The 15,021-nt window shown below is 33.5% G+C and overlaps 1 protein-coding gene across 1 annotated transcript in view; it reads right to left on the minus strand.

Moving 5' to 3' along the window:
- Nucleotides 1-15,021, minus strand: part of TBCA (tubulin folding cofactor A) — a 100,673-nt gene that overhangs the window by 16,560 nt on the left and 69,092 nt on the right. The window lies entirely within an intron of this gene.

Consider the following 15,021-nt stretch of genomic DNA (forward strand, 5'->3'; position numbering starts at 1 on the left):
TCTAGGAGTTTTATGATTTCAGGTCTTGCATTAAAGTCTTTAACACATTTTGAGTTTATTTTTGAATATGGTGTAACAAAGTGGCCCAGTTTCATTCTTTTGCATGTAGCTGTCCAGTTTTCCCAATATCATTTATTGAGGAGACTGTCTTTTCCTCATTGTATATTCTTGTCTCCTTTATCATAGATTAATTGACCATATGAGTGTAGGTTTATTTCTGGACTCTCTATTCTGTTCCATTCATCTGTGTGTCTGTTTTAGGGCCAGTACCATATTGTTGGCTATTCGGGGCCTTTCATGGCTCTAATGTCTTTTTTTAACTGATATATGTTATCCAAATTTTTATACATGTACCTGAAACAACATAATGGTAAAAGCTCAGCTTACTGAGAAAAGTCAGTATATTGCATGCCAAATCCAAAACAAAGAAAGACTAGGTTATTTTCAACAACCAAAGTGTTTAAAAAGTATTTACTATGCACTTAATTTTGTGTCTGACCTTCCTGTGCGAGGGACTGGGATATATAATTTAGACATGGTTCTCTCACAGACAAATAGTGGAAACAAACAAGTATTTAATTGCTAAAGCAAGAAAGGGTATTGAGAGAGATCAGGAAGATTTTCAACAACAAGGAACAGAGCAATACGAAGTTCTACTAATTATTCCTCAGATAACCAAACTTCAATTAACCATAACAGTGCAATCTCCCCTAATTCTCATTAATCAAAGTTTTAATGTAAAAGAAAAGTGCAGTCCAAGAAAACACTAATGTTCCTATATACATATTTCCTAAGGAACAGAAGAAAAAAACTTTCACAGTCCCATAGTTATTAAAAGCAGCTTTTTCCATCTGGCTTGCTGACTTACTTCTAGACCTATGTTACTGGGATGGAATTAAAAATCATATTAGAGCATGGCTTTTGTCTAATCATTTGCAATGAAGATTTTTAAGTGTATTTCAAAAGACAATTTAATTTTCATATTCTAATAGGACTTAACGTAAGTTCACAAATCTAAAAAATCTTTTGTCATACTACTTGGAAGGCTTTTAAGTCAGCTTTAGTTTGGATTTAAATCACCACATAAACTGCATACTAAATATTAAAATACTAAAATGTTCCAGTTTGGAATTTTGAGTTGTGCAAGCAAGGCTCATCCTGCCCTTCATGATCCTGCACTAGTGACATAGATGGAAAGAAACATAACAAAAAGTTAACAGTATTTACAGTAGAATATAATATGTGACCTTCAAATTCTCATCCTAAAATATCTCAAAGTGAAAAACAAAACAAAATAGGTATAAATTTTATGTTGCCATGAATATAAACAAACAACAAAGGATATTCAAGAAACAAATAACAAAGGATACCTGGGAAACTACTATTTGTGGTTACCTGAGGAGAAAAGCCCTAATGATTTGGGGTAGGGATGGTCAGCTGGGAGGTAAATAGAGAGGCTTTCATTTTATGCCTCTCAATAAAGTTCCAGGGTTTTTTTTCCCCATGTATAAGTGTTACTTTTATCAAAAAAATTTAGATGCTTATAATTATCTCTGAGTGGCACAATTCTGAATGATTTTAAAGTCTGCTAGTTACTCCTTTGGCTATATTTTCTATATGTTCTGGAATAAAGCAAAATTCAATTAGAAAGATACCAAAATATACCTAATAGTTGTAATTCTCTAAACATTGCTATCTTTTGCTAGTTTTTCAAATGCTATTAAAATAACAAGTACAAATAAATATAGTTATAACTTATTATATTTTAAAGGCATAATTAACTGAAAATATTTTTTTTTAAAAGGAATTCCTTTATTTTTATTTATTTATTTATTTTTGGCTGTGTTGGGTCTTTGTTCCTGTGCAAGGGCTTTCTCTAGTTGCGGCAAGCGGGGGCCACTCTTCATCGCGGTGCACGGGCCTCTCACTATCGCGGCCTCTCTTGCTGTGGAGCACAAGCTCCAGACGCGCAGGCTCAGTAGTTGTGGCTCACGGGCCTAGTTGCTCCGTGGCATGTGGGATCTTCCCAGACCAGGGCCCGAACCCGTGTCCCCTGCATTGGCAGGCAGATTCTCAACCACTGTGCCACCAGGGAAGCCCTGAAAATATTTTTTAGTCTTACAAACCCCACACCTACAGAGAAACATAGCAAGTTCAAAATTTGGTCACTTTTAGTAGTTAGACAAATATATAAGAGTAAAATAAAGAAACAAGAAAAAGCAACAGAAAAGGATAGACATAAGGAGAAATTTTAAGAAATGACAGCCATCTAGGTAATGATAATCAAATGATAACAAACTACTTAACTGTCTATGTACGGACATAACATGATTTTAAATATGCAGGCCAGTGTTTTACAAACTATTCCATAGCACATGAGTAGTCAAATAAGCTTAAAAAACACTGCTTGCCAAATCTTAAAAATTTATGATACGTATTTGCACATTAAAGGGTCCTGAGAAATCTTGTAGTAAGAAAATCAGTTTAATTTTGTTCAACTGCAAGCTTACTTGAGGCAAAAAAGAACTTTCCCCCACTCAGCATTCTCCAGAACAGCTGCCTCTCAACACAAGTTTGAGAAGTACACTGTAGTAATCTATAAACTTTACACAAATCTGCATACAACACATTTAAATATACTGTTCATAAAATTCTAAATAGAATAAAATTTGGGGGTAAATCAAGAATTAAGAAACCTTGGGATAAAAAGTTTTAGCTTAATTTGATATCTTGATTTTACAGTTTCTCATATGGTAAATAAGATTTTCATAGTTATAACCGAATTTGTACTTATGGCCATCTAGTAACTAACAGCCCAACACCAAGCCATGCTAAAGATACAAATGACAAGCCTGCAATTAATGATAGTAAGAAACTGTAATAAATTGATCTAAAAAAATTTGATATTTGGAAGAACATTTTATATGGATATTTTCAAACAAAAAATGTAGAGAAAATAGCATAATAAACCCCAGGTACTCATCACTCAGTCAACAATTATTAATATTTTGGCAATCTTGTTTCATGTATCTCTTGCCACTTATTTGTGTATTTATTTATTAGTATTTTCAGATATTTTACCTTTGGTTTGATTTTTGAAGTTAAAAGCCTATGACTTCCACCCCCCCCCCTACCTTGCACCATATACAAAAATTAACTCAAAATGGATCAAAGATCTAAAAAGCTAAAATTATAAAACTTTTGGAAGAAAACATAGAGGTAAATCTTGGTGACCTTGGACTTGGCAATGACTTTTTAGATATGACACCAAAAGCACAAGAAAAAGAAAAAAAAAATTGGCCTTCATCAAAATTTTAAAAACTCTGTGCTTCAAAAGACACTATCAGAGAATTCCCTGGTGGCCCAGGGGTTAGGACTCTGTACTTTCACTGCTGAGGGTCCAGGTGGCCAAAAAAAGACACTATCAGGCAAGTGAAAAGACAACTGCAGAATGAGAGAAAATATTTGCAAATCATATACTGGATAAGGAACTTGTATCTAGAATATATAAAGAACAATTCAATAATAATAATAAAATAAGTTTAAAAAATCCAATTAAAAATGGGCAAGCTGAATAGACATTTCTCTAAAGAAGATATACATATGCCCAATAAGTACATGGAAAGATGCTCAACATCATTAGTCATCAGGGAAATGCAAATCAAAACCATAGCAAGATAGCACTTCACACTCATGAGGATGTTTATAATCAAAAAGTCAGATAAATAACAAGTGTTGCTGACAAGAATGTGGAAAACCTGAAACCACCAAACACTGCTAGTGGAAATGTAAATTGTTGCAACTGCTTTGGAAACTTGGCCATTCCTCAAAAGCTTAAACACAGAGTTACCATATATCTCGGTAATTCCATTCCTAAGTATATACCCAAGAGAAATGAAAACATATGTCTACATGAAAACTTGTACATGAATGTTCATAGCAGCATTATGCATACATAATAGGCAAAATGTGGAAACAAGTTAAAAGTCCATCAACTGATGAATGGACAAACAATATATGGCATATCATAAAATGGAATAATATTCGGCATACAAAGAAATGAAGTACTGAATCATGCTACAATCTAGATGAACCTTAAAAACATTATGCTAAGTGAAATAAGTCAGACATAAAGGCCACATATTGTATGATTCTATTTATAGGATATATCCAGTATAGGTAAATCTATAGAGACAGAAGGTAAATTAGAGGTTGCCTAGGATGGGGGAATTTGGAGGGTAATAGCTAAAGGGTTTGGGGTAATAAAAATGTTCTAAAAATGACTGTGGTGACAGCTGCACAATTCTGGGAATATACTAAAAACAAACTAACTGTAGACTTTAAGTGGGTGATTTATAGGGTATCTGAATTACATCACAATAAAGTTGTTAACAAAAAGAAAAAGAAAAAAAGCTTGTGACCATAAATTCAGCTATAGGGGAAAGCTGTAAGTAGTACCGGATACATTCAAACCTGGACTTATTGAGAGTTGAACATGTGAACATCATGTATAGAAATTTGCATTTGACTTATAGTTTAAAACTGCTTTAACAGTAATTTTCAGTATTAAGATAAAAATATCCTCTGAGGTTTAAAATTTCAAAATAAAATCATTAATGCATATCACTATAGATATTTCTGTAAAAGTTCCTTTGACATAGAAAATGCTAGGACAGAGATGGCAAGTTGCCAGCCTGCTTAAATGGGACCTAAAGATGGTTTTATTTTATTCACAGAAAGAATTAAAAAAAAAAACCAAACATATTTGTTACCAAATTAAACAACTGGGAGATTTAAGTCTGGATTTCTGGCTTCTCTTAAGATGTTTTTTATAAGGGAATATTAGGCCTGCATCCTACTACTGGATGGAACTAAGTAGTGGCTGTTGACTGTTTTAGATGAGGCATGTGTTGCTGTTCACTGTGCCCCAACTCATACGACTCCCTGTTTCTCAAACACTCAAGCCTTTTACTCGACCCTGTAAGCAACTGAGTTTAGAACCTGTGGGCTGGGAAACTTGCTATCATTAATGCAGTAGAGCTATTATTGTTGTTTTTATTATCTTAATAGAATCACAATTAGCATTCAGAATATCAGGGATAACCAGAAACCACTGGGATTAGCAATGAGACTTTCAATATTTCTAAAGATGACAGGTTACTAAACTCCTCTAGTAAATGAAAGTAGCTGGGACTGGATAAGCTATCAGAAAGAAGCACATTTAACAATATCCTGTAATTCAAAAACCTAGAACAAGGGTTGGCAAGCTATGGCCAGTGAGCTGAATTTGGCCTGCCATCTGTCTTTGTATGGTCTGAGAACTGTAAATAGTTTTCACATTTTTAAATGGTTAAAAGTATTTAAAAAATATTTTGTGACATGTGAAAATCATAGGGAATTCAAATTTCAGTGTCCATAAATAAAGTTTTATTGGAACACAGCCACACTCATTCATTTATGTATCCTCTATAGCTACTTTCACGTAATGACAGCAGAGATGAGTAGTTGTGACAATATGGCTCACAAAGTCTAAAATATACACTACCTGGCCCTTTACAAAAAAGGGTTGCTGACCCCTGACTTGGAAGACCTTGACTTAACTCTATCCAACCCCTACTTAACCATCTTAGCATTTACCACACTACACTGAAACCAAGTCTTACTTGCTAGGCCTTAAGTTCCTTGAAGATGGGATTAGGTTGTATTCATACTGTATTCCTGATCTGTGATTGACACATGGTAGACACTCAATGTTTGCTGAATGAAATGTTGAGTCTAAAAATCTCACTATTGCCTTTTAACATTTTCAATTTAAAGAGATACATAAGACAATTCTGAAGTGGAACAAAAATGATTCACAAAATTTGAGAAATAAAAAAAATACAGTGATTTCTGAGAAAGCATACAATGAAAGAGATAAAGAGATAAATTCTATGCCTAGATCCACTGACAGCTCTGGTTGGTAATCCTAGTCATCCTACTCCATGTACTTCTCCATGGAAAATAGCAGTCATCGCCTCAGCAAAATTGACAAGACAGTCAACTATGTATCATACTTGACAAGTAAAGGTGCTGAATATTTACATGACTATTAGAATATCAAAACTAGCATAAGTAAAGTTTTTGTTAAAAAAAAAAAAGCCATACTGTGAAAAGGCTCAGGAAGTTACTGAATAGCAAATGTACTGCTCCCCAAAAGAAAAAAAATCACAGTTAGTGAGAACCCAGTAATACCAGCGTGTAAAATTACAATAAATAAAATGCTAAGGCAAGATGCAAGAGAGACTGAAAAAGTTCCACCTTCAAACAGTATAAATCAATGTACCGAGACAAGTCACATGACATGGAAGAGATTTTAGAGAGTATATACACAACTTCAGCTTTACTATATATTATCAAATTGCTTTCCAAAATGGTTGTATCAATTGATACCCAACCTGCAGTATATGAAATTTCCTGCTTCTCTTTGGCATCCTGGTGAACAACTGGAATTGTATGAGTTACTAAATTTCTGACAATAAGAAGAGTGTGAAATGGTATTATATTATGTTTGAAATATTAACTTCCCTGAAAACTTATAAGGTTATCTATGTTTATTAATATAGTATAGTTGCTGGATAAGTATTTGTTAAATCTATGAATGAATAGCTTCTGGTGAATTGGACTCTTCTTCCTTTCTCTAGGAAAGGCTAAGATTTAATAAGAAAACTTAACTCAAGTATATATAGTCATAGTTCTTAAACTTGCTACTAAAATATTTTTCTGTAACATACATATGCCTATGATCCTATAAGTACAGGAACATTTGAAAAATTATAAAGAATAAAATTTTTAAATCAGTCATAATCTCATTGCCCAAGCTAACTACTACTGATCCAAAATGGACATAATTCTAAAATTCCAAAAACATTTAAAAAAATTGGAATTAAAAAATTAAGTTTGGCATAAACTCATTTACCAGCAAAATGTGACCTCAACTGACATGAAAATATTTATAGACTTTATGTATTCTACTTAATGTGAACAATCACGTTTCACTGCAGAAATATGAATGTGTTTGATTATAGAGTACTTCTCTAGACACTATTATGTAAATGCATTTATTAGTGTTCCAAAATCTAAAAATCCTGGAATTCAGAAATACATATGGGCCCAACAGTTTCATATAAGGGATTATGAAACCTGTATTAACATTTTGAATATTTTTCACTAGTTTTTTTTAAACATGTGCGAAAATTTATATTATATATACACACACAACTGATCCTTGAACAACTCAGGGGTTAGGAATGCTGATCCTCCTCACAGTCAAAAATCCATGTATATCTTTATAGTTGACCCTTTGTATCTGGTTCTGCGCCCTTGAACCATGGATCAAAAATAGTAATGTAGGGGCTTCCCTGGTGGCGCAGTGGTTAAGAATCTGCCTGCCAATGCAGGGGACACAGGTTCGAACCCTGATCTGGGAAGATCCCACATGCCGCAGAGCAGCTGGGCCCGTGAGCCACAACTACTGAGCCTGCGCATTTGGAGCCTGTGCTCCGCAACGGGAGAGGCCGCAACAGTGAGAGGCCCGCGCACCGCGATGAAGAGTGGCCCCTGCTCGCCGCAACTGGAGAAGGCCCTCGCACGGAAACGAAGACACAACACAGACAAAAATAAATAAATAAATTAATTAATTAAAAAAAAAAAATAGTAATGTAGTACATCTTTATGGAAAAAAATCCATGTATAAGTGGACCTATGCAGTTCAAACCCATGTTGTTCAAGAGACAACTGTATATAAATAAATAAGTAAATAAATAAATAAATAAATGGGATAGTGTACCATTTCCAATCTCATTAAATATTCTTTGAAAATATAGCTGTTAGCGGCTGCAAAGCATTTCATAATACCAGTATGACAGCTTATTAAATGCTGTTAGACATCTAGGTCATCCCCATATAAATAATATTGTGATGAACAACCCTACTCATAAATTTTATAGATGTATATTATTTTCTTATTACATAATATTTAAAATATATAGTGTCTGAGGAGAAATTAGACTAAATCCTTTTCCAGTAAACTAGTGATCATTTATTGATGAATACTTCCTTTTTCTACTGATATGATAACCTACCTTAGTCATTCATTATTAGTAGTCATAAACAAAATGCAAATATTAATTCAATCTATCCTATTTTAGCCTACTATTTAGTATTTCATCTTAGTCAAAGAAAACAGTATACCAGATTTCACTGTTGAAATATTAATAAGCATATCAAAGCCTACATTAAAGAGATGTAAAATTAAAAAGAGAAAACTAAGGGAAATGAACATCAAGGGAAAAGAAGATAAACCTGATAACCAATAGGAGTTGTAGATAGTGATAAAGTAAAAAATCAGGGAAAGAATTTTTTCTTTAAAAACTAAACTTTCCCTTGGGGGCAGAGATAAATTAGGAGTGTGGGATTAACAGATACACACTTTATACACACTGTATAGTACAGGGAACTATATTCAATATCTTGTAACACACTACAATGGAAAAGAATTGAAAAAATGAATATACATAACCAAATCACTTTGCTGCACACCTGAAACTAACACAGTATTGTAAATCAACTATACTTCAATTAAAAAAAAAAAATTTTCCCAGAGATGGAAAAAAAACCCCAATCTTAACTGAAAGGGATTTCTAAGTGCCAACTGGAATCAGTGAAAAAACCTCACGTCTATGTACATTGTTGAGAATTTCCAGAGACCCAAAAAAACTAAAGCTTTCAAACAGAGAAGAAATAGGTCACCTATAAAAGTTTTATCTTTCACATTAATAATGCTAGATACCACAAGACATGGGAGCAATCCCTTCAAAGTTCTGAGAGAAAACAATTTAAAACCTGGATTTATAACTATAATAGTGAGAGGAAAATTCACTTATTCATTCAGCAATTATTTACTGAGGGGCTACTATGTGCCAGACATTTTATGTACCAAGGATATACCAGTGAACAAAACCACAAAAATCTCTGCCCTATGGCATTTTTAGTGGGAAAATAAAGACAATAAGCAAAATATATTATAGCATGTTAGATTGTGAAAAGTGCTCTAAGAGAAAAAGCAGTGAAGAAGGGCTGGTAATACAGGGGATTCACTATTTAAAACAAGATGGTCAGGGAAGGCCTCTTTGAGAATGGGATATGTGTTAAGATCTGAAAGAAACAGTAAGTCATGTGGAAAAGTGATGAAAGAAGTCATAGGCCAGGTGAACTTTTTTTTGTTGTATAAAAATTCAAAAAGTTCATCTACTCTGCCTCCTTTCTGACAAATTTACTTAAGAATGTATTCCAGCAAAATGAAGACGAATATCAAGAAAAGAGGCCATGGTCAATGTAATGCAACAGTCTAATGAAGGAGAAAAAAAAAATCCCAGTATTGACTGTGTCGTAGGCCTGGAAGACAATCAATCTAAATGAGAATCTTAGTATGGAGTCTTACAGACACATCTTTAAGAAGGAGAATGAGTAAGAAGGCAGAAATCATTTATGTGTTTTTTCTCCCAATAATGAAAAAATGAAAGACAATTAGAAACTCCAGGAAAAGTAACCCCCTCCACAGTCCACCCCCCAACATAGTTATGGTTGTAATATGAAGTAACTGATGAAAAACAAAACTAATTTAACCTGGATTTATAAGAATAGTATCCTTTGAGCAGCATGGGATCCATTGAGAAAGAAATGTAATCCTATATATACCATATTTTAAATGATATATATTTATAATCTATTTATTCATTTTCAACTTTTATAATAGACCTATGAGCACACTATGTCTTCCCCACTTGTTTGAAATATTCAATTTGCATTTTTAAAGTAGCTTTTGCTGGGGGCTTCTGAAAAGTTTGTCATTCTTCCTAAATGTGACATAGCAAGTACAATTCTCTTTTCTCCCCTAGACATCATCACCTGTGACACCTGCCACCTTGGGATCATGAGGAGATCCAGCCTAAAAGGACAGGTCACTCTGGGAAGTCAGAGAACTTGAATCTTTGATGACGTTATTAAACTACTGATTTAACCAACTCTGAATGCACCCTACCTCCAGATTTCCTATTGTATAAGATAACAAACATCCTTATAGTTTAAGTCACATATAGTTTGATTTTCTATTATTATGTTCTTCGAACCTAAAAGCATCTGAAATGATAGAGTCATTAACAACAGAAGAATGTTCTGCAGGTATAGAAATAATGCTTTCTTACTTTGGACTAACTTCTTCTAAACGGATAAATCACTTAGAAATTGAGATACCTCATTTTTTTTTCTTCCCACATACAAATAAATACAATGTAAAGAGGAAATTACCTATACAACACCCAATTTTATGTTTTCCACTGTATTAAGAAATATCTCACATGAATTTTTGCAAAACCCCTGACACCTGGTGGCCTAGTGGTTAGGATTCCAGGCTTTCACTGCCTTGGCCTGGGTTCAATTCCTGGTTGTTCAACTGAGATCCCGCAAGCTGCACGGCACGGCCCAAGGAAAAAAATAAAAAACAACAAACCACACATAAACAACAACAACAACAAAAACTAAACTGGCATAAAACTTTTAAAATCTGTGTTTATTTTTAATAATCATGGTGTTTACTGGAGGCTAATATCAATAATAAATAATACTATCTTCTATCTATATTGTATTTTCAATTTACAAAGTACTTCTGTAACTTACAGGATACTGGATGTTAAATATTAAATAGTAAAATATCAATGCCCCTAAACTGTGACTTACAGGAGAGTGAGCATTAAGTAGTTAAATATTAATATCTATAAACTATTATGGAGTTCAGATGTTTAATGGCTCTATAAAGTAAACAATATGGCACCAGGAAAAGTATATCTACTCACAGCTTGGAACTCCATAACTTGTCAAATCAATTTAAAATTCCTATCTTCCCCAGCAAAGATGAAAAAAGTATTCAAGATTAGGGAAAGAAGCTATTTGAATTAACAAGTAAAGCAGGTACAAGCTTTTCTGCTAAACATATTGGAAGAAAGCAGTTTACAGAAATCAGAGTGAAACATTGTATTTAGAGTAAATTTTAGGCTTTTGAAGACTAAGGGTTTAGTGATGAGACCCCAGACACACAGAAGAAACAATGTCTTTACAAAAGTATGTGGGGACAAAAATACCAAGAAAGATGCAAGAAAAGAAAAATCTACTCATCTGGGAACTCCAAGTGAACTGCAAATTAGAGGCTTATTGCTTTAGTTGCCTTAATTAAGAATTCTCACTAGCTCCTTAGTGAGAAACAATTGGAGGTTGACATCAGAATCCGATGATTTAGTGTTTGTGGTCTATAAAAAAATGTGTAAGTTAAAACTCAGTGAGTTTTAGTCATTCTCTACTAATTCTTTTGTGGTCACTATAAAGTCCCAAGTGAAATTTTCCACTATTTCCAAATTTCAACTAATAATCATAGTCAAGATTTTGGGGGTCAGCAAAATTAAGGAAGAACCTGCTACAGCATCTGTCCTAAAATAAATAAAACAAAAATGTGCTACACACACACATAAAATGAGATGGGTCTGGAAATGTTGCTTGCTCTGGGTGGAATGCCTTCTCCCTCTCTCATCCTCTCCCCCATCCTCCCAACCCATTCTTCAAAACTTAACTCAGATGTCCTTGTCTTCAATAAAGACCACTCTAGCCCCTACTCTGCGACTCCCCAAGCAGCCACTATGGATCTTTCCTATGAATTTTTATAGCATATTTATTTCCATCACAGAAATTATAAGTTAAATATAAGTTATAATTTTGTCTACTTCTACACTTGAAAGTAGATGCCCTGAGGACTGAAAATGTGTCTCCTATGAGCACCTTTCAGTGTGTGCCGCACAGATATGTTTACTAAATGAACTCACAATGACCCTGAGTGGTAATCAGGGCAGCTATCACCATCCCCATTTTCAAAGAGGTGAAATGATTCATCTAAGGCTAGCTGGCCAGGAAATGGAGAAATTAGGATTTGAAATTATGACTTCTAACTTCAAGTGTCAATACTTTTTAAACATCATACTATCTCCTGTTTAAAGTAAATGAGTTTCAAAATTTAAATTTCTTTACTTGTTCCAAATGTAAAATCATCCCATGGTTCAAAACTTGAATCGCACACAAGAGCACAAAGTGAAAAGGCAACCCAATACCCACACTCCCTGCCCTGAGCCACCCAGTCCCAACACTGGAAGCAACAAGTTATCAATTTCTTGTGTATCCTAAATGAAAAGTTAAATGTTTAGTTTGATGGTATTTGTTACCTTATCATCTTCCTGTACCCATTAATTAATCCATTAAATTGAAGATGGTTCAAGTTATAGTCACTACTCAAGTAAAATATACGCATTGTTACTTTTAATAAATAAGACGTTTTGTAAACAGCTAAACTGATGCATGCCAAATACAATATCACTATTTTTTGTGCAATTTTGTGAATCTTGGTGATTAATAAATTAATAAGTCTTAGGAATTAATAATTCAAAAACACAAATGTAAAACTAATTATTTCACTAATCCTCTAAACTAGTCCCTTAAAAGTCAGTGAGATTGAAAAGTGTGTACTAATAATAAAAGGGCTATAAAGACACTATTGTGGATAGCTTCTGCTTGAGTCTGTATGAGAAAGCAATAGCACCTCCCACAGCTGCTTCATCTCCATACAAAAACACTCTGACAATTTTAATTACTACCTAAAATCACAAATCTCTCTGTACACTTGACTTTTTATCCTCTGCCCAAACCCATATCTCTGTCTTTGTAACATCTCTATTTAGACATCCCACCGGCAACTAACTGAAGCAGGTTGAAAACTAAGCTCATCACCATCCCACTCTAAAATAATACCGTTTCTCCCAATTTGAGATGTCAACGTCAGAATCACACAAATACTGGATGAAGTAAGCCTGGCCTGGGAGCAGTTCAGGGAAAAAGAGCTAAGGTGTCTGCAAGCTCAATATGAGCCAAGAATGTGATGCAGTTACTAAAAAACCAAAACCAGCCAATTCAATCTCAGATGCATTAGAAGAAGAAGAGAACCTAAAACGTGGTAGGTACACATTACTACATTGGATGAACTGTATCTGTGCTATTATTATTAACAATTTACTTCCAAAATTGTTATACACAACTTAGATCCAAAAGGGATTTAAGGCAGCATCTGAACAAGGATTTTGACAAACCAGAGTTATTAGCAAAAGAATATCCAACATCATCACTCTATTCTGTGAAATAGCTCAGTCTGTCTATAACATTCAGATATATTATGGACTATATAGTTATTCCAAACTAATATAGGTTATCATAACTAAATGGGCAAAGAAAATATCATTTGATGCAAATGACTTAGCTGACTGATGACTGTCACCTCTCATAGATAATAAAAGTTAACATCAGTTAGGATACCTGAATTTTATCAAATTATAAAATAAGCCCAATTTAATGATATTTTACTATAGTAATTATTCTTGGTGATTCAGTAACTCAGGTTATTCTTGGAACTACTGATGAGAAAATTTGGGAGCCAAACCTGAGATTTTTCAGTTGTACAGCTCTAGGGTCCAGAGAACAACTCATGATTTGGGGATTATTAGCATTATACAAAGGTACTTTGGTATGTAATGTGTTTATTCAGTTTGTTGTACTAAGATTTGTTCATTAGGTCACAATGGTTCAAGAAGAAACATGTATGAAGATTTCTGTTATTTTTATATTACTGATACTGAGGTCTTGTTTAAGTCCTTTGTACAGAAGAATGACAAAATAATCATTAACTGTTAATAATTTCCATTCAGAAAAACCTAACAGTTGAAAATAATTTTCATACTATATTCCTATCTAAAGGTATACATATAGTAAATAATGTGGTATATGTTAAAGTATTGAAATACACTTTCAATGTATATTTATTTTGTACTTTACCACATATGAAGCATTTTAAAAAATTAAGTCAAATTTCTAAGTCTTTCACTGCTTAAACACTACTTCTAAGTAATATTTGGTAATGGTACTTGATATAGAGCTGTATTTGACACAATTTTAATAGCTAGCAAATCTGTGTGAATATTCAGTAGTAAAATTTTCTTAATTATTATAAGGTTAGTTTAGTGATTCCCAATGACTCCTCTTTCTTCTCTGCATCATATTAATTATAGTCTGCAGTTTTAAAAAAAGTTTGTATTATCTCTAATACTCCACCCTTTTATTCTTCATTTCTTTACTCAGAGTAAAATAGTCATTTTTGCAGCCTGACTCTCCGAATTTGTCAGTAAACACTGTTTTAAAATGTTGCATTTTCACAACTGGAGGCATTCCACCTTTAGCTCTTGTCCCACGAATATGTGTTAGCATGTAAAAATATGAAAAACCTCTAACTTTATCTCACAAAAACAGAAGAATATATAAATAATATATTTTATAGCATTTTAAGAACGTCACAGCTTTTTCCAAGTTGTTCTACACAGTCTTCCTGGACTATTTCAGATGAGTTATTTGATAGAATCTTTCAGGATCCTGATTCTGTGGATAGACTACCATGATAACATATGAATATATCTATAACAAACATCCTTTTGTCTGGTCAACCTAAAAAACCCAAGTAATAACTATAGTATTTGGGGTTAAAGAAAGACACAGCAGCAGGCTCAAGTAGGGGAGAAAATCTATCCTTTAATTGATCATGTAAATGTAACCAAATTGCCATTTTTCAAATGTGGCAACAATTGTTTCTTTTCACATTAGAAAAAGGAACGCTCTTCCAAGAGATGTTAATAGATAGTTGAAAAAAAAAGGTTTTTATGAACAGATAGCTTGAGAAATATTGCATACTCTATTCCCCTCTTAAAGATTCACATAGTGAAAGCTTTTGAGTAATCTTACAATAAAGAAACACGTTAACTTTTAACTCCGCCCTTCTCAAATTAATTTGAGCAGAACACTTTTTCAACTTACCTATTAAAATCCAGTTAAACATATTCCAGAGAA

The sequence above is a fragment of the Balaenoptera ricei genome, chromosome 3 (genome assembly GCF_028023285.1).
Source record: "Balaenoptera ricei isolate mBalRic1 chromosome 3, mBalRic1.hap2, whole genome shotgun sequence".
Classification (NCBI taxonomy): domain Eukaryota; kingdom Metazoa; phylum Chordata; class Mammalia; order Artiodactyla; family Balaenopteridae; genus Balaenoptera; species Balaenoptera ricei.